The sequence below is a fragment of the Protopterus annectens genome, chromosome 1.part0 (assembly GCF_019279795.1).
Source record: "Protopterus annectens isolate FY-2018-M chromosome 1.part0, PAN1.0, whole genome shotgun sequence".
NCBI lineage: Eukaryota > Metazoa > Chordata > Ceratodontiformes > Protopteridae > Protopterus > Protopterus annectens.
This window is the reverse complement of record NC_056725.1, coordinates 1,850,607,335-1,850,628,537: the sequence shown is the minus strand read 5'-3', so window position 1 is coordinate 1,850,628,537 and position 21,203 is coordinate 1,850,607,335. Positions and strand designations below refer to the sequence as shown.

Sequence of the window (21,203 nt, the reverse complement as noted above, 5' to 3'; positions counted from 1 at the left end):
AATGAGATTTTTGGGAAAAACTGGTATACACCCGATTACTTACCTTGTCAGCCAGTTAAAACCTTTGCCAGTGACTATCCCCAAATTATGGAAGAAACTCTGCAGACATTCTTCATAACTTAAAACAGAATAGCACACCAAGACCTGACAGGGTTCTTCTGTATATTCATGGAGAGTAGGAACAAATCCGTTCCATATTTTTGTGACATTATTTAAACATTCTACCTACTTTATTTCCTTATCTCATATTTGGAAAAGAACAATTAATGTTCCTTTCTTTGTGTGACACCAGCTTTTATAGACCTATCTGCCTTACTATTATGACATGTAATTCTTTTTCTAAAGATCATTTTGAAGCTGATGGTCATCACCTTAGTGGAAAAAGTGGCTTGTATTATCATGGCATTTTTGCTGGCTGCTCATGTATAACTAACCTGCTAGAATATTAGAATATTACACTACAGTAATGGGTCTATGTTTAGCCATCAAATGGAAAAATTGCCAAACAGCATTACATCATAAATGGCTGTTCACCAAAACCTCCTCATGTGGGGTGCTGCACCCCCCCCACCCCCAAATTATTTTTATATAGCTATATACACACACACACACACACACACACACACACACACACACACACACACACACACACACACATATATATATGTGTGTATATATATATATATATATATATATATATATATATATATATATATATATATATATATATATATATATATATATATATATATATATATATATATATATGTATATATATATATATATATATATATATATATATATCAATAAAACAACTCCGAGATTGCACTACAGTTCTACAGTTGGGAAAGGGTAAATTTCCTTATCCCATAATGCGATCTTACTCTAATGGCTTAATGAACAGCATGTTCAACATATGCTGTTGGATGATTTTATCATCCAATGGGTGGTCATAGACCCTACAATAACAGATGGGATCCCATTCAGAAGCTCAAGTCTTCAGAAAGTCAAACTTCATATGGTGAAGACCATATGATCGACTTTTCAAAACCTCAAACTTTAGAAGCAAAACAAAAATCTACTTTTTTTCTATATTCTTTTGGAGGAGGGCAAGCCTGCCTACTCCCTCCATACCCTCTGCATATCATATATACCAACTCTGAGATCACACTACAGTGGGGAAAACGGTACATTTCCTCAATCCTCACTGTACAGCGATCTACATTCAAAAGCTTTCAGTTTTTGGAAAGTCATATGGTCTCATCCATATGAAGTTCGACTTTCTGAAGACTCAAGCTTCTGAAGGACCCCAACATATGCATTGGGTATGAGTATATACTGTTCTAAATGTGGCTAAAGCTTTTGTAAGCATTCCTTATGTTGCTATTATCAATCAAAAGAGATTAATCGATATCTGTCTTCTCATAATTAACAAGGTAACATGTTTGTTAAATAACCATTCATTTTTCATGAAACAGTGGAACACCCTATCCAAACTTAAAAATGTTTTCAAGGTATTCTGTATGGCTAATTAGAAGGGCCTCATCTAGTTGATCTACTATACTACTATTTAATATGACAATCTCCAGTAAATTTGCAGATGGTACAGATATGGCACTTCCAGTGTTGAAGAAGAAGATCATGATATTATTTTGCATAACTTGGACAAATTAGCTTTGCGAGCACTAGGAAATGGTTTTAATTTTAATGCCAGAAGGTATCGTATGTTTCAGTTAGGCAGCTTGTTTAAGGCTCATCTCTATATGTGCTTTGTAAGGTGTAATCATACAAACAGGAATCATGCAAAAATCTGCCTAAAACATCTTTAGGAAAGCAATGTGCCTGATACAATTAATTCTGGAGTTTTTGTTCATCTCATACTCTAGAGGCCCTGTTACTGTTATACGTTGCTATCATATACCTTATTTTTGAATATGGCCTTTCTGTATGCATTCAGTTTAGCATATAAAGAAATTAAAATAAAAAAAGATTCAATGTATATTTGCTAGGCAGTTGGCTTCTTTTCTGCTATTGACATACCATAAAAGGCTACAAATATTGAATTTGCATTTCTGCAGTATTGAAGAAGGGTTCTGCCCGAAAGCTTTGCTTTATAAAGTGGTTTTCTCTACCAAGTTTTTGTGTTATATCAGTTTTGCAGCTTGTTTTTTCTTGTTTAACATAAACATCTCATCTCATGAAGAAACACACCCAGAATAAAGTTTCATTATTACAAACTGATGAGACAAATTCAGGCCTGAAAACTAAATTATTCTATATCAGAGAAAGAGTAGTTAAAGTCTAGAACAGGCTAATCATAGAAGCGAGAGAAGTGCACAACTTAACTACATTTAAAAATAAGGCATATTCTTAAGGGGAAAGATCTAAACATAATCCATGAGGAGCAGTTGGACACAAACTCCTTAATGGCCCAGTCTAGGGCCATTAGTTTGTAATTTCTGGCTTTGAGCCTTTGAACCTTTAAACTTTTAACATATAATGAAGACTGCTATGAGTTTTATTGCAGCTTATGTTTATGCTGCTGTTTGTTTTGCTTTTATAGATTTTATGATAAGACATTTCTGGGGGTGTTGGGCACAGCATTATCACCTACTTAGTACTGCTGCACCTTTGAGAAAAAAAGTGTCTACAGCAGCAGCTGCTATTGTTGATTGCAGCCATGTCATTTCAGAGTTGGCACCGTTGTTGGTTTTCTGAGCACTGCAGGTTATAAACTATACCATATCAGCATAATTTTTTTTTCTTTAATTGGCTCATGAATTTATTTCATGGAACAGACTGGAGATTTGTTAGGTAAATTTAAGCTTGGCAATGGAATTCATGGCGAACAAAACAGTGATGCAACACTGTAGCTATCAGTATAACAATGTGGGTCCAAGGTCTTAGAGTTGTGCATTTATCTATACAGTTCTTTAGTTCTATACAGCTACACCGATGTTTAGACAGGAACTTCAGTAACACCCACTGCATCCTCTTTAAAAAGTAAACAGATAGCTTTCTGAATGTTTCAAAGGGTTTGGGAGTGAAATAAAAGAATGTACGAGTAAAAATAGTTGCAATGAGTTTATGCACACCTTCTGTTCAGTGCATGGTGTGGGTTTGTGCTTTGATTATTTTCATGAAGTCCATTGTTCTTAAAACAATTCAGTCTCTAATAACATCTTGTTATACCAAACAACTTCCTATGAAGCAGTATGGGTATAACAATTGCTTGAAAGCCTTCCTTTAAAATATAGGGCCAGTTAATGTATTATAGCCTAAAGACTATGGGCTGGATTCAATAAACCCTGCGTGGCTCATTAATGCTGTGTTTGCATTGCAGTACAATGCAAACTCGATAGTGGGCTAATTTGTATTCAGTTAAATGGCTCTACATGAAGTTCAGAGTCACACAAACCATGTAGACTTAGTTGCATGCTAATGAGTGCATTAGCAGCTGAATTATATGCTTATCAACCAATCCAATATGTCGGAGGTATTCAGTGAGCTATAATGCAATCGTATACATTTCATGTAGCCATCTGTCCTGTACTCCAAAACCTTTTGGAATACAGACACAGCAACTACACAGGAAAGAAAGAATATTAGAGGCTGCTGCTCTTCTGCATGTGTATTTGCAACAGGCTCAATTCTATGCTGCTACTGCTGAAAGACCTCGGGCAAGGAGGAAAAGAGTATTTAGATCCCATTTAACTTTTCATGGTCTGCATGAAGTGGAAATAGTAGACTGCTACAGGGTGGACAGAGGCACATTCCAGGAACTCTGCAACCTCTGTCATCCTCACCTGAGACCAAGGGCAAACTGAGGGGAACCAATAACTGTGGAGAACAAAGTATGTGTAGCACTTAGAATTTTAGCTACAGGAACCTTTCAGAGACCCACAGGGGACATTCCGAGGGGGTGCCACAGGCATCAATATCCGGGATTCTGCACCAGTTTCCGAATGCAATGCTACAGCATGCCAGTGACTATATTTTCGGTGTACCCCTGAGGACAGAGCTAGAACTATTTAGGAGTTCTACCCCACAGCACACCTCCCTGAAGAGTTGAGTGCTATAGATTGCACCCACATTGAGATCAAATCACCACCCTGTGAACAGGGGAGGGTCTACATCAATATAAAGGGGTTATACTCCCTTAACTGCCAGGTACATGTAATGCTAGTGGGATCATGCTGAATGTGTATGCGGGCAAACCTGACAGTTATTATGAGTGCCATATGTTGCACCCCACACAGCTCTACCAGAGGTTTCCCAGGGGTGATGTTCCACAAAGGCCGTTTAATGAGAAATGCGGGATATGCATTGCAACCATGGCTGATGACACCCATCAGAAATGCACACACTTTATGCACTCATAATTGATGCGCAAAAGGCTTTTGATAGGGTTAATATAGAGTTCTTGTTTGACACTTTGCCTTATTTTAATATACCCCAGGAATTTATCTTATGGCTACAAATCTTATATACTAATCCTTACACCACTTTATATATCAACAAAAGTTTTTCTAAAAGAATACAACTTAAAAATGGAACACGACAGGGCTGTCCTTTGTCTCCCTTGTTGTTTAATATATACCTAGAGCCTTTATTTTTATATATTAAACAGAATGTATATCATAATGCCCCTATATTATATGGAACAAAAATATCCATGGCGGCGTTTGCAGACGATCTTAATATATACTGCACAACACCAATTTCAGACACTGAAAAATTACTGAAAGCGGTGGAGGACTTTGCAGTACTATCTAATTACAAAATTAATCTTAAAAAAACAAGCATATTTCCTTTAAAAATTCCTAAACCCTTTTCGCTTCTCTCATTGGTGGGGCAGATAAAATCTGAAGATAAAATTAAATACTTGGGTATTACCTTTTCTACAGATGATAAGGATTTTTATAATACTAACATTAAATTAGTCTGGGATCACATACTATTTGATTTTAAGAGATGGAATAATTTAAAGTTACCTATATTAGCAAAAGTTGCAATTATTAAAATGAATGTTTTACCCAGATTATTATATATATTTAGATCTGCTCAAGTGTTAATTTCCAAGGGTTTTTTTCAAACAAATTCATAGGGAATCGGCTAAATTTATTTGGGACCCAAAAAAGACCAGGATATCATATGATAAATTGATGACTCCAAAAAATAAAGGGGGATTGGATTTACCATATTTTGAAACTTACTATTTAATAATAAACTCGAACAGAATCTTAAGAATTGCCAATTATGACATATTTAGTAATAAATGGTCACCAATATGGGTAACTTTGAACTATAAACATATTTTGAATTTGAATATTAACCCCAAATCAGTACCTTTCTTAAGAAAGGAAAAGCTTAAACTATATGATATAATGGATCACATTAAATTATATATAACGTCATTACAAAATTTATTTGAATCCTTAAATCTTATGCAGCATATGATGGTCTTCCAACCTTTTCATAGAAACCCTAACTTGAAAATTAATAATAAATTAATAAATCTTAAAAATTTTCCTCTTATGATGAATTTAACCTCACTTGATATATATCCCTACTTAAAGGAGTCCATTAATACAATAAGACAAGAAATGAATCTGCCCAAATCATATTTAACTATTTTGAGGCAGATCAAAGAACTCTCTATAAGTTACTTTGATGACTTTAAAATTAAAGATGAGGAAATAACAAAATGTTTCAATCTGTGGCAAACTCTTCAACAAGATGTCAAATTTATAGCAATAAACTAATAAAGGATCTTAAATTTCAGAATACAGTTCTTATGTCAAAATATTGGAGGGATAAACTGCCACTTACAGAAGAAAAGCAATTTCTGAAGTCAATTAATCTAACAACGAAATCAATATCTTTTCAAAAATTAATGTATACTCAACTTATGATTTTTAATAATGCCTATTATACATGCCTCAGATTGCACAAGTTTAATCCTAAAAAATCTCCAGATTGCCCATATTGTAAAGATCAAGCAGCAGATCTTCTTCATATGTTCTGGAGTTGTAAATGTATTTATAAACTTTGGAATTCCTTAAAATTACAACTTCAAAAGACGGGATATCAAAGTTCAACACTTTCATGGGAATTCATGATATTACATATTCCTCCAAAACAATTTCCTAGATCCCAAATCACTATATTTATTAATATTTTTTTATTAATGAAACTTTATATAGTTACAAACTGGTTAAATCCATCTCAAACGTCATGGGACAATTTTAGGACTTTAGCAATAAGACACATATTAGCCCACAAACTACTTTTGAAGGATCATAATAAAAATATCAATAATCCAAAGATATGGGAGCAAATTTTTAATATCATATTGGCGTAATATATAGAGATCGAGTGTAGTGTGAGACATATATATCCTTTAAGGAAAATGTTGTTAATAAGTAAAAGATTGAGATATCTGATCTATTTATAATTCTTTTCATATGTTCTTGCACAATCTGATGTTACATTTGGAAGCATTCATGTAAATATTGTATATATGTTTTTGTGATTGTATTAGACATAATAGCTAGAACGTATTAATATTTTTGTTTTGTTTAAGTTTGTATGGAAAATGTTAAAACAATAAAGACTTATTATTGATAAAAAAAAGAAATGCACACACACCCGTATCTAGCACATTGTGCTAGACAGTCAAGAAGAGAAAGTTAACACCTGCGCTGCAACTCAAGCAACACATAGTCCTTCAAAACCCATACCATCAACACCCACACATAGCAACTCTAAACCCACATATGCGGAGGCCCTTAACATTAACCTGTCCAAGCAACAAGGACCTCCGAAGCTGAAACGCAAACAAACACCAGTCACAACCAAAGTGACACATAGCTCACAACACCAGTGTGCCACCCAACAACAGCCCCTAAGGCAAGACAACGTACCCAACACTTTAGTCATAGGTGACTCTATAGTCATGCACACTGATGTCCCACTCACCAGGTTGAACAAGGAGAAAATTACAGTCAGCTGTCTGTCGGGTGACAGGATCCACCACATAATGCATGCACTCAAGTCACTCCACAACAAGTACAAATATGACTCTGTCATTGTTCATGTTGGAGTGAAAGACTTGAGATGTACCTCCCTGGACTACATGAAAATAGACATGGAAGAGCTCTTGGATCATGTGGCCCAGGCAGGTATGATCCTAGCCCTTCTCCAGGTGCAACTAACACTAGGTAAGACTGCAATCCAAATTGTAGCTTGCTACAGAACCCTCACCATGCCCCAAGATTCTTACTACACCTTTCTAAACATACTGGAAAATATTAAGATACAACCAAACACCCTAATACTGGGTGATTTCAACTATCCTGCCATTAACTGGGAAAACTACTCGAGTACCAACACCTTTTCCCAACGGTTCTTGAAATTCATAAATTCCAACACCCTGGATCAACTAATTCATTGTCCCACCAGGGGCTCCAATATCCTAGACCTGGTCAATACCAACATGGGAGATAGATGCTCCACACCAGTGGTCACCTCCTCATTGGTCAAGTCTGACCATAAGCAAATCACCCTTGATATCCACATCCCTCCCCCACCCCCCAGTAAGGAAACCTCTGTAAAAAACTTCTCCAAAGCCAACAACTTGCTACTCAAGACTGAAGTGACAAACTTCATGACACCCATGCAGATGGGAGCTGAAAGTTTGACTGCTGAATCCTACACTAAGGCACTGTATGAGCACATCCACTCGTGCATGAATCGTGCCATCCCAAATAGAACCAAGACGCTCTCCTCCAAAAAAGCAAAACCAAATCTGATGGTCCCCTGCCATAAACAAACTATACAACAGAAGAAAGAAACTGTTGCAGAAAAAGAGGAAAATCCCAGGATGCAAAAACCTCCCTTACCAGCCTCAGTAAGAAGCTGAGATCCCTCATAAAATCCTCCAAAGCTAGTTACAAAAATAAAATTGCCAAAGATTCCAAAGACAACCATGGGTCTATATTATAATATCAAAGTTCTCTAACATCGAATGTTATAATATCGAACCCGTAATGTCGAACGCTGAAAACAGTGAAGGTGCAGGACATCTAATTCTTTCCCAGGGAAAGAATTTGGTGGGCCATTGCTGTGGCTTCGCTGTTTTCAGCGTTCAGTATGTTGAAGCGTTATGGGTTGGGTTCAGGTAAGTGTGCGATTGTGTGTAGGTTAGGGTTAGGGGGCAGGTTTGGTGAGTTAGGGTTAGGGAGCGGGTTAGGTAAGTGTGCGGTTGTGTGGATGTTAGTGTTAGGGGGGGAGAGTTCAGGTAAGTGTGCGATTGTGTGTAGGTTCGAGTTAGGGGGCAGGTTAGGTGAGTTAGGGTTAGGGTATGGGTCAGGTAAGTGTGCGATTGTGTGTAGGTTAGGGTTAGGGGGTGGGTTAGGTGAGTTAGGGTTAGGGAGCGGGGGAGGTGAGTGTGCGATAGTGACGGACCTTAGGGTTAGGGTTGGGTTAAGGTAAGTAGATAGCTAGCACTGCATGTAAAGTTTAGTTTAGGTGTAGGATTATAAGTGTATGTGTGTGGATGGCTGTTTTTTGTGTGTGTTTGTGCTGTGTGTATGTTTCTCGGAATAGTGAATTTTTTCCCCTGGGAAAAAATTTGCTATTCTGACTGTTCGATGTTTTCACACTTCGGTGTTTAGGGTTCGATATAATAACATTCAATGTTAGAGAACTTCGATGTTATGATATAGACCCGGACAACCACAAGGCATTCTATAGCTATGTTAATAAGCTAAATGGCAATGCTCAGATCTGCTCTGAGATACAACAGAACGGCATTAAATATACTGATCCCAAGGATATTGCCAATATTCTGGCAGATCAATTTAGTGCCAACTTCACCCCCCTCTCACCCTGTAAAGGGCCCATCTCAGTACCAAAAGATTGCCAAATTCCATCACGGCCACACAGGTAGAAACCACACTCTCCAAATCTAAGAATACAGCATCCATGGGACCAGATGACATCCCAGGCTGTGTACTACATGAACTACAAAATGAACTGGCACCACACCTAAGTGTCATGTTTAATGATAGCCTCACCTCAGGCTTTGGGCCCACTGAGTGGCGTGCAGCTACAGTTATCCCACTCCACAAGGGGGGATCCACCTTGGATCCTGGGAACTACCATCCCATCAGTCTGACGAGCCTGATCTGCAAGGGCATGGAACGCATTATCATGGAACTTATAAACACAGACATTGGCAACCTTCAAACACTGGACCCCACCCAGTTTGGGTTCATGAAGGGCTGATCTTGTCTCCTGAACCTGATTGACTTCTTCAAATCAGTCTCCAGAGCTGTGGACGAGGGTAAGGCAGTCCACGCAGCCTATCTGGACCTCGCCAAGGCCTTCGACACCATCCCCCATTCTGGAATCATAGATAAACTTACTAAGCTGGGCATAAATCCCTATGTCACTCGATGGGTTGCCAACTGGCTTACTGACAGAACACAGACTGTAAAAGTAGCTGACTCCAAATCCAGCTCCAGACAAGTGACAAGTGGAGTAACTCAGGGTTCAATCCTGGGACTGCTCTTGTTTGGCGTCTACTTCTCTGAAGTACAGGTCAACACTAAGGGACTCTGGCTAACAAAGTTCGCAGATGACTGCAAATTGGGAGCCATTATTGAATCCCCAAATGATGTGGATATTCTACAAAAGGGCCTTACAGAAACAGATGCTTGGGGCCAGAGCCATGGGCTCAAGCTTAATGCCAAGAAATGTATAGTTATCTCCTTTGGGAAAAAACATGTACCCATAAATTACCACATAGGTGGCGGTACACTAAACACTGAAAGTGTGATGAGAGACTTAGAGACACAGGTGGGCAGTGATCTCACCTTCGATAACCACATCGCCACAACAGTCAGGAAATTCTTCTATATGGCACAACTCATCACTAAGGGCTTTTCATCCAGAAAAAAGGAGGTCATTGTCCCACTGTACTCGTCTGCTTTAGGCCTGTGATTCTTTTAGTGAGGTATTCTAATGACAGGGGTCCACGGAAGTAAATACTGTGGGAAGAAATATCCAGGGAATTGTTATGTCTAGGCCTGTATAGGCTCTAGGACTGATAGCCTAGTACCAACCTATGAACCTATGAACCTGTGGAGAAATGCTATAACGAGGTACATGTTCAACCAAGAAACTTTATAGACCATATGTTTCGGCTGCTGAAGTCATGGTTTTGGTACCTAGATAAATCAGGGGAGCCCTGCAGTACAATTCCAGTACCTGTGCTGAAATTATTACAGTCTGTGCTATCCTACTTAATATCATCCTGTGACAACAGCTGCAGCAGGAACACCAAGGGATAGGAGCACACATTCCAATACCACTGGCAGGGTAACCACATCCACATACAGGTGAGGAGTCAGAGGGGGAACCCCAGCTGTTGTTGGTGTAGGTAGATGTACAATATGCCCTCACCCTGGCCAAGAGGCAACAGATAGCAGATGTGCTGTCCACCTAAGGGGTATATCTTTCATCCTATGCACATACATACATATAAATTGATGCCAGGCATTGCTCACAGCCTTTACTTCCCCATGTAATGGCTGTGTACTGCTAGCATCAGACAACGTCAGCCCTGAATGATAACAGTTGTAACTACAAGACTGTCAACATAAGTGTGGAACCTATAATAGAAAAGGAAATTGTTTACCTGCATAACTGGTACTTGTAAATATACCTAGGTAGAATGTGTGTGAGTTGTCCAGCAATGCCATCAATATCTGACATGACTGACATCTGTAATATATATTTATGCAGTCTACTAAATAACCTGCCCCATGGAACTAAAATGCCCACTATAGAAAAAGCAGTCCAAAAAGTCTACTTATCCCTTCATTCTCACAGGTGGAGCAATAAGCATGACTGAAAACAGTTTCCTTACCTTGAAATGTCCAAGCTGCATGGTTACCTTTTAGTGTAGATTCAGCCTCTGAGCACTCTGAAGATGGAAATGATATGTGGACTCATTAGAATTGCTGAATACCAAACTTTTGACTTAGTGTAGCAGATATAAGCATAGTGTAACCTATACACCACTGTTAGGTGCTAATGCTTGCAGTTGTGAATGATTAGTCTGACTGAAACAAAACGCAGTAATTCACAGACACCCTTCCTTGAAGTGGGTGTATCAGTGAGGATACACTTACAAAGTGTGGAACTAACTGCAGCGAACTTTTATACAAAACCAAACAGCCCACTTGTATATTTCTTTGGCAAAATACCACAGTTTACTGCCTTTGCTGAAAACTGTTGTTCACTTTCATGTATTTGTATCACACCCTGAAATAAAAAATGAGAAGATATGCACTAGATATTGCATGTCTGATAGTAACGCAGAGATAAGGGAAGGATTCCCAGAATGCAAAGAGGAGGCACTGCTGCAGTTTTGAAAACATATTCATAAATGTTGTGTGATCACTCATTCCACTAAACATGTTATCTGCACATGTACAATCAATAAAGAATGTTTAACTGTATGTACTGTATCTGTGGCAAAGAGAGATAACCCAGTACAAATGTGTTGTGTAAGTGCAACAGGCTGGCTCAAATCCAGAGCACTCCAGAGCTTTCTAATTGTTTAACCTTTGCTTCCTTTTTTAAATATTTTTTTTATTTTTGCCTTTACTATGTGCTTGGCATGTGGCATACTGCAAATCACTGCTTAAGGAAAAAATTAAAAATTAAATTTGGTTTCCCTTCCAATGCACAAAAAAGTTCAGTGGTGATGTTTGGCCATCAGCATTCTGGACAGTACTGAGTGGAGGAACTACACCTGCAGCCTAGCTTTTCCTGTGGCACCAGCTGTGAGTGTAGTAAGTTCATTGTTAGAGCACAGGTGAGCCAGTGTTCAAATCCAGCAAACCTATAGTTTAGTAAGGGTTTCACAATGTCATTGCTCCCAAGACTTTGATTATATAGGTAATACTACATACCAATAGCTATTTATAGTAGGTTTATTGACAGAAAGGTATCATTACTGCTTGCATACACATACTTTTGTAGGTATCATTAGTGACTGACATATGAACCCCAGTTGATTATGTGTGTAACTGGTTTAGCATAACAATGATGATTATATAAAGAAAAATGCAGTTGCATATCTGATGGACACAATAGCTTACTGACAATCATTTACACCCTTCCAATAACCCAATTATAACTGTAAAGCAGAATGTATTGTCAGGTATGTATTATCACTCCAAACTCTATTAGTAAAGTCATGCTAGTCTATCCATTTCCAATATATTGTCAGCCATTAGTCCCGCATCACAGCTGAGAATACATGAGCTAGAACCATTTAATGTCAAACACATACAGGCCTAATTGAAGTACAGCACCACTCACTTTTTAAACTGTATATCTTTAATGACCACGGCTGACAAGCACTTCTTTTGTGATAGTGAAGAATAATCACAGGTGTGGAACTATATGCAGTCCCTTTTACATAGGTTTAAATCCCACCTTGTACAAATTACTTTTAACAGTGTGTAAGTCCAAGAAATATATGCGCCAAGTCATCTCATTGATCACTACAAAGTCAAGGCTTAAAAGCCAAGCAATTGATCATTTCAGTGTTGACCACTGGACAAAATGTGACCAGGTATAGCATCACACATACTAAAGATCACTGCCAAGTTTCACATCATCATTGCTGTTTCATAAACTCCATTCCTTTTTGGTAATGTATGGTTGTGTGTGTTTGTGCACTGGTTGTAAACCAAAGATCACAATTTGGTGGGAAACCATTGCTACTGTTGTTGGAGGACCTTTGCAGACACGCCAGGTAATGGCAATGATGGTGCCAAGTTCAGGGCACAGAGGTGGGGGTATGGGGGAGTCTAAAGTCTATGTTGCACTCCTTGTGAAGTGCTGCAGCTGTAGGCTGCTGCCAGGGGAATATACTGGGTCTCGGTACAAGGCTGAGGCTTGGAACAGCCTAGCCAAGGCTGTCTCTAGTTTGATTAGCATACCACACACTGGGTAGCAGTGTAGGAACCACTACAGTGACCTTAAGAGGTCCAAGTAGACACAACCTGACCAGCAACTGGATGAGTTTACAACTGCTAATACCCCCATTTGTGCAAGTATATAGATCAAACATCTTGAAATTATATGGAATGGTGTACATAGCCAAGACTGGTATGCATAATGCTTTCATGTCTCTTCTTCTCCTCCTCTCATTCTCTATTTTACAGCTGCAGAAGAAATCATGGTGAGCAGGGGGGTGCATGCCAAGAGACTGGTGAGTCTCAGAGAGGCAAGGGGTATGTCTGCAGTGCAACTAGCCCTGATTTTATTAATTATTGTGATTTCACAGATCAGTAGCAACTTCACCATGCATATCTTAACTGTAACAGCAAGTGTGCATGTTTTTTCTTGTAGCTGTTGGTGACTGTATTAGGTAAGTGTAGTAGTATATTCAGATTATGAGGGTTCAATGCTCACAAGGAACCTATAGATTCGCATTTGACAAGTATTATTTTTAGAGTTGAAATAAGAAATATTGGCTTTAATACCATGTTGTTACCTTACTCTCTAATATCTTTGAAAGTATCTATGGAATATGTGCATATGCCTTTACTTGCAACAATTCACAATTATTTTGGGAGTGTGAAAGTTCTGTAGCTAGGATAATAATAATAAATGGCTATTTATTGTAATAAAGAATGACTGTGACATCTCTAGCTCTGTTTTTTGGTGGGGTACCTGGAATCACATTGTTTTGATGTCATTTCTTTCTGCCAACAAAACAAATGCATTTCACCACAGGGAGGTATGCCAACCAGTGTGGCACAGCCTGCCAACCTTCCATCAGCTGCCGCACCAACACCCAGCACCTCTGGGATGCAACCTGGCAGTACTGTCTCCACAACCTCTGCCCTAGCTGGTACATCATCATCATCAGGTAGCAGTGTCCCAGCTACTAGTACAATGATACCCTCAAGGAGTACTGGTGGAGGTGATGATTATGTCACTTGCCAGAAGCTGCCATGGATGGTGCGAGATCTAATAGACAGTGGACTTGGTGCCCACATAAGTCGAGTGGAGAAGTTGCTCCTAAAACTCAAAAAAAGAATCCCATGTCAAACAGTCTGTCAGACAACTGATGCAGGGGACATTGATGACAGTTCTGAAAGTGAGGATTAGATTTTCACTGTTCCCAGATATGAATGGCATGTGCCTCCAATGCTCCCTATCTATCCCCAGTCATGGTGTCCCCAACCTTTTTCTGTCCCTCACCATCCCCGTGTCTGTCTTGTATGTCTTGCTTGTCTGCACTTGATTCTTCACCTACCCTACCTACCTACCTGACCCTAATATTCCTAGGTCTCTTCCCCAACATTCCTCTCTTTTTGAAAAAAAAAAATGGGCACCCGTCCCACAAAAAAAATGTCACATACATAGCTCTCCACCTTCATATGTGTCTTCCCGTCACATTTGATTTGTTCTAGTTGGCTATACAACATCATTGCATTGTTGTCAACCATCCATTTTGTGGTGGCAGTCCAAATTCATCAAACTTTGCCTACATGTGTACATTACTGTGGTAAAGAGGTGGATATCTATGGTTATTTCCCATTTTTTTTTCTTGAAAATGCCTGTATTGCTTCCTCTTTGTTCTTTCTTCTACTTATATCTCCATCTTACCACCTTCCTGTCAACCTCATTTTCTCATATTTAATATGGTCAAAAATAGAATCACACCCAACACAGATGGCCAGAAATAGCCCATAAAAAAGCCTTTACTTTGTGCCCTCTGCATTTTCATTCCAGTTTGGTATCATGCACCAATGCTGAGCGGTGGTGAATGGCTTGTCACCCCCTATGGCAAAACCTGGTGAGTTTTTGCCATCAGCCACACTAGTCCAGTTACCTCCACACAATACTGCTTAAACTCATGCACTGGAGGAACACAGACTTAAAGCAGAGTAAAGGCACTACTTTGAAACAGGCACTCAGTTCTTAGACTCCTGGATGCAGCAAAGTGCAATTTTCTATGTGGCATTTGACATAAATCAATTAATTGAAGATTGTTTTGCCCATTGCGTCAAGGGTTCACTTCCAGATGCATCTCACATAATTTCTTAGTGTGACATTTTATATATATATATATATATATATATATATATATATATATATAAAATATTTTTAATCATTCACATCTTAACATTTGACACAGTTATGAGTTCTCATGGAGATACAGTGGATATAAAAAGTGTACACACCCCTGTTAAAATGCCATGTTTTTGTGATATAAAAAAATGAGACCACAATAAATAATTTCAAAACTTTTCCCACCTTTAATGTGACCTATAAGCTGTACAATTCAATTGAAAAACAAACAAATCTGTTAGGGGAAAAATACAAAAAATAAAAAATGTACAAAAAACTGGTTGCATAAGTGTGCACACCCTTAAACTAATACTTTATTGAAGCACCTTTTGATTTAATTATAGCATTCAGTTTTCTTGGGTAGAAGTCTATCAGCATGACACATCTTGACTTGGCAATATTTGCCCACTCTTCCTTGCAAAAGCTCTACAAATCTGTCAGATTGTGAGGGCATCTCTTTGCACAGCTGTCTTCAGGTCACCCCACAGATTTTCAGTTGGATTTAGGTCTGTGCTCTGGCTGGGCCATTCCAAAACTTTAATTTTCTTCTGGTGAAGCCATTCTTTTGTTGATTTGGATGTATGCTTGGGGTCATTGTCGTGTTGAAAGGTGAAATTCCTTTTCATCTTCAGCTTTCTAGAAGATGCCTGAAGGTTTTGGACCAAAAGTGACTGGTATTTGGAACTGTTCATAATTCCCTCCACCTTGACTAAAGCCACAGTTCCAACTGAAGAAAAGCAACCCCAAATCATGATACTGCCACCACCATGCTTCACCTTGGGGATGGTGTTCTTTTGGTCATGCAAAGTGTTGTTTTTGCAACAAATGTACCTTTTGGAATTGTGGCCAGAATGTTCAACCTTGGTCTCATCAGATCATAATACATTTTCCCACATGCCTTTGGAGATTTGATGTATTGTTTTGCAAATTTTAGCCGGGCCTGGATGTTTTTCTGTGTAAGAAAAGGCTTCCATCTTGCAACCCTACCCCATAGTCCAGACATATGTACAATATGGGAGATTATTGTCACATGTAGTACACAACCAGTACTTGCCAGAAATTCCTGCAGCTCCTTCAGTGTTGCTGTAGGTCTCTTGGCAGCCTCCCTGACTAGTTTTTGTATTGTCTTTTCATCAATTTTGGAGGGACGTCTAGTTCTATGCAATGTCACTGTTGTCCCATATTTTCTCCACTTTTTGATGACTGTCTTCACTGTGTTCCATGGTATATCCAATGCTGTGGAAATTTTTTGTACCCTTCTCCTGACTGATACCTTTCAACAATGAGATCCCTTTGATGCTTTGTAAGCTCTCTGTGAACCATGGCTTTTGATGTAGCAGGCAACTGAGTAAATGTCAGGAAAATACTACTAGGACAGCTGAACTTTATTTGGAGTTAATCAGAATCTCTTTAATTGATGGCAGATCCCAAAGACATGCAGTAGGTGGATTGGACACTGTAAATTGGCCCTAGGTGTGAGTGTGTGCATGTGTGTGCCTTCTGTGGAAGGTTGGGTGTTGGGCTGGCAACTCAATGCTGTAAAACTCCTCTGCCAATCATGAGCGGACAGATGATCCACTGTGGCGACCCCTAACTGGGAAAAGCCGAAAGAAGAAGAAGTGTACCCAAGAAGAGTACTCCAAAAAGCTAACCTTTAACCAAGAGATGGAGATATCATCACACAAATGGAATTCATAGAGTATAAATGGATTTCATTATTAAGAGCTGATTATATACCTGGCTTAAATGCCACTGTTAGCATTAAGCCAGTGTTAAAGATAAAATCTAATAGGCTATGATAATTTATTATTGTTTTATTTATTTTTATTGTATTTATTTTACATTTGTTTACCGGGAAAAAGTCCGACTGGGTAGGGCTGCCCAATTTCTTTGGAGGCCCGGGGAGAAAAGCTCTATACAGTAATAAGATACAATAACAACAATTATAACAACAGTAATAACAAATACAGTAGTAAATAATGTACAGTAATAAATACAGTATAGTGATAAAATAGATATTAAGTAAAGGCAACATATACTGTAAATTAGTATACAATAATAAAGCACAGAGTAAAGAGATAACACTTGCATCTTTTGAACTACAGCAGTAGGCACACAGTGATGCACAGCAAACTGTAAGAGTATGCAGCCCTAATAATGATAACATGCATTATGTCATTCTGCATTTTGGTATTCAATGGTTGCATTATTATAGTAGTTTTATTCTCTAATGAGTTTTTTTGCTGATTGGATGTTTTTTTCTGTGGAGCACTGAGGATGTCATCATCTCAAAGATGCATACACACCGTGAAGCAAAGGCCCTCCATGACCCTGTACAAACCATCTCCACACCACTGGATGCAAGATTGCTAATTCACTCATAGGGTGCTGCCCATGTCCCATATGGACAGAGGCAGTCTGTAATAAAATCAGACACATACACACATACCCCTACTATCTGCCCTCACCTAGAGATAACAATTTGTGTTAAATGGGATAATAATGGCTAGGATTGTATGGGGCCCTGGCTGTTTATCTAGTAATGTCCTATGACTCTATAAACATTGTATATATCAATGTTGTTGTCACCCACTTGTGCTATGTTGGTGTGGATGTACTGTAATCCTACAATGGTGTAGTCCAGTCTGGGATGTGAGCTACTGTCTTGATGCCCGCTGCAACCATTTGGCTACATGATCCTTCCACAACAGCTGTAGCAATATGTCTCCTGAGGACTGTTGACATGGGATGATGCTATGTATATTATTGTATTACTAAGGCATGTGTTCTGGTAGTTGAGTATTTCCACATTTTACACTGTTCTTATTCAACCATCACAGTTGCAGCTACATTACGGCACAGGTGTGCATGTGTATATCTAGCATCTGGAAATGCTATCTGTCATACAGCAATATTACCTCATACTGATTACATGGGCACATACTCCTGGGTTCATCAACATGTTTTAATGTTGTTATACACAAACATATGACATTTTGAGATTCATTTACAACCTTGGCAAATTCATTGTATGCACTATTGCATTGCTATTCAGAAGAATTATAGAGGTGTTCCCAGCAGTACTGTATGATGTCAGCATTTGTGTCATTAACTGTTCTGCATGAACCGCATCCACCTCAGTTATAATGTGTCCATATGTGGGGTCAGGCCCCTCACCCACACATTTCCACTGATAAACATATAGACATATGATGTACAACTGATGTAATGATGTGAAATAGGTAAGGTCGTAAGACTGTGTTAATAATTCCACTGTGTTGCATGTGATTCAGACACAAGGTTTTATTTGGCAGTGATGTACAGCCTGAAGTCAAATTGTAGCATAGGTACAGCTGTAATGTGTCTGTACATCATGGACCTACCACTACATCACATCAGTATTAGCACTTGATAGTTTGCATGAGCACATATGGGTGTATGTCAGGATTTCATGACAATATAACATTTTCACAGACAATGTCAAGGGGACAATGATCATGTGGCACATATCTTGAGGTTTGACATGTACTTACAGAGTATGCTCCATGTATTGTTTATGTGTACAATATTACAGTAACAGCATCTTCAATTATTGATACTTGACTTTGCACTGCTATAACCTTTGTCCATATGGCATTGATGATGTATTGCCATCATTCTCACATACCACTGTACCATTCATTATCACAGATCACTTCTTTATTCATACATCAATAGCAGATGCTTCAGACAATATCCATTGCTATGACATGTGTCAGATGCATGCAATACCCAGCTGTGTATAGTGAATCCACTCATAATAGTGTGGTGTTTGTATATGTTGCTATGTGTATGGCTGATACCTATGTCAGGTGGGGGTGCTTTAGTCAAGTGTATCACATTTGGCACAGTGAAGTCCCTCATCTGGTAGGCCATACAGAACTATTCTCTGGGATGTATACCCATTAGATCTGACAGTGCAGACTTCATTTCAAGGTGTTCTACTAGATGCATGTGTGATACATCTTTCTGTGTTGTACCCAGTAAATATACAGCTCAGTGACAACATTGATGGCATGGGTTTGATTCTTGTAGGGGATGATTGTGGCTTATGTGAAATGCACGCCTCTCAGCTCACCAGGATTGCCCCTGATTTCAACTCCAGGTTTAACACTGTCCTCCTTAACCCTCTAAAAAGCAGTCACTTTTGGGGAAGGGGTGGTGAATTCCCTTTATAAAATACTCACAATCATTAGAGTTGCACGTCTTTTACTGCAGAACATGTATAAGTTACTATCACATAATCTGTCAGTACTATAAGTTAATGGTAATATTATAAAACTGTCCATGATTGTACCTGTTTCTTTTTACATTTGTCCAAGATTCTGATGATATGTATCCCTGATTGGTTGAGAGCTATGGTATCATGTCAGTCATATTCAAGCAAGTCATTTTGCAGATCTTCAGAGTGTGTGCATTCTCCCTATTATATATGCCATCCTTGCTAAGTGTTCTCTCCAGTCTGCATGTCAGAGATGTTTACATCACAACCATTCACCTCCAATGACATGTAACCTCGTGTGACCGTCACATGTATACTATCATGTATGTTTATATCATCATATAATTGCTCAGAAGGTATAAAAAGCAGTATGGACTGTGCTATCTATATATGTGCTTAATGTTATGCTACTGACTTGTCTGGAAGTGTACATACATTGATATATCCTATCTTAGGGACATTTTCATATTTACCATGCTCTCTTCCTCTTTATTTATTCCTGTATTTCATGTCTTTGAACATTATCATTAGTACACTTTCCCTGCCCAGTGTAGCTTTCCTTATAGTTGCACTTGCCATTTGCCCTTTTCCTACATTATTTTGCAAATAATTATTTTAGTGTACATCTCATTCACTACAGTTTTTTACTCTGTTGTTACTGCTATTATTGCAATATTTTCAACCTTGGTAGTCATTGTGGCTGTTTGCGTGATCTCGTGGAGCAGATTTGCTCACACAACTTTGAATGCTTCTTCTTTCTGTGCTTGTGCTGCTCTGCATGGTTTCCTAGCAGCAGTGCTGTTGCTGACCACGATACCATGCTTGTATATGTGCAAGCATGATGAGCAACATGAACATGCGATTAGCTGTATTGTTCATTGCACTAACATGTAAACTCCATGTAGGCTTTCCGTGAAGCCTACACAGAGTTTATTGAATCCTTGGGATTCTCACCAGCTTAAATCCTCCAAATGTTTAGATGTTTGTTATTGCCATAGCAGTAATGTTCCCCATTCTTAAGTCATGACATAGCTGAAGTTTATGACATTTATACTGTGTCAGTTGCTGATATTTGCCAGAGGTTTTCAACCTCCTCCTGTGGTTCATAGTACTATCACTGCGTATGTGATAGCAGGGCAGGTTGAACTAACACCTACCAAACTCTGTATCAAGCCAGTCCATCTGGCGCAATGTAAAAAAATGAACACAGACTTTGTACGTTTTTTTCAGTTTAGTTGTAAAATTGGATACTTCTTTTCTGTTTAATATGGGTCCTGAAGTAATGACTTGTAACAGTAAATAGCCATCAATAATCTAAAAATAATCTTGTTCTTTAAACCATATATAAATTTTAAGCTTCAGGGCACTTCCCCCATCTGATGGAAGGCAGTAACTCTTACTGGTAGATAATCCTTTAAAATCATTAAATATATATTTTGCTCTATCTCAATGACATTGTTACTGCATGATATCTTACAGGAAGTGGTTTGCTTTGTGCTGCACAACTTTACTGTATTTTTAGCCTTCGTTTATTAAAGAATATAAACTTCCTTTATCTCACCACTTGTAATGCAGGCCAATGCATGTAGACTCATCTCAAGTAATGGTTACTCTTTAGTTTGTTTATACTTAAATTTGCTGGAATGTTTTTATGCCAGTTGTACAATTACTACCACATCACTTTAGATTTGTATATCCTGTAATGTGTATATATGTTCACGTTAAAACATTGAAAGCCCATAACACTGAAATTCAAAACATTGAGACCAAAATT

General features: G+C 38.5%; 1 protein-coding gene across 1 annotated transcript in view; it reads right to left on the bottom strand.

The window, feature by feature from the left end:
* FYB1 (FYN binding protein 1) overlaps nucleotides 1-21,203 on the bottom strand; it is a 2,052,110-nt gene that overhangs the window by 807,000 nt on the left and 1,223,907 nt on the right. The window lies entirely within an intron of this gene.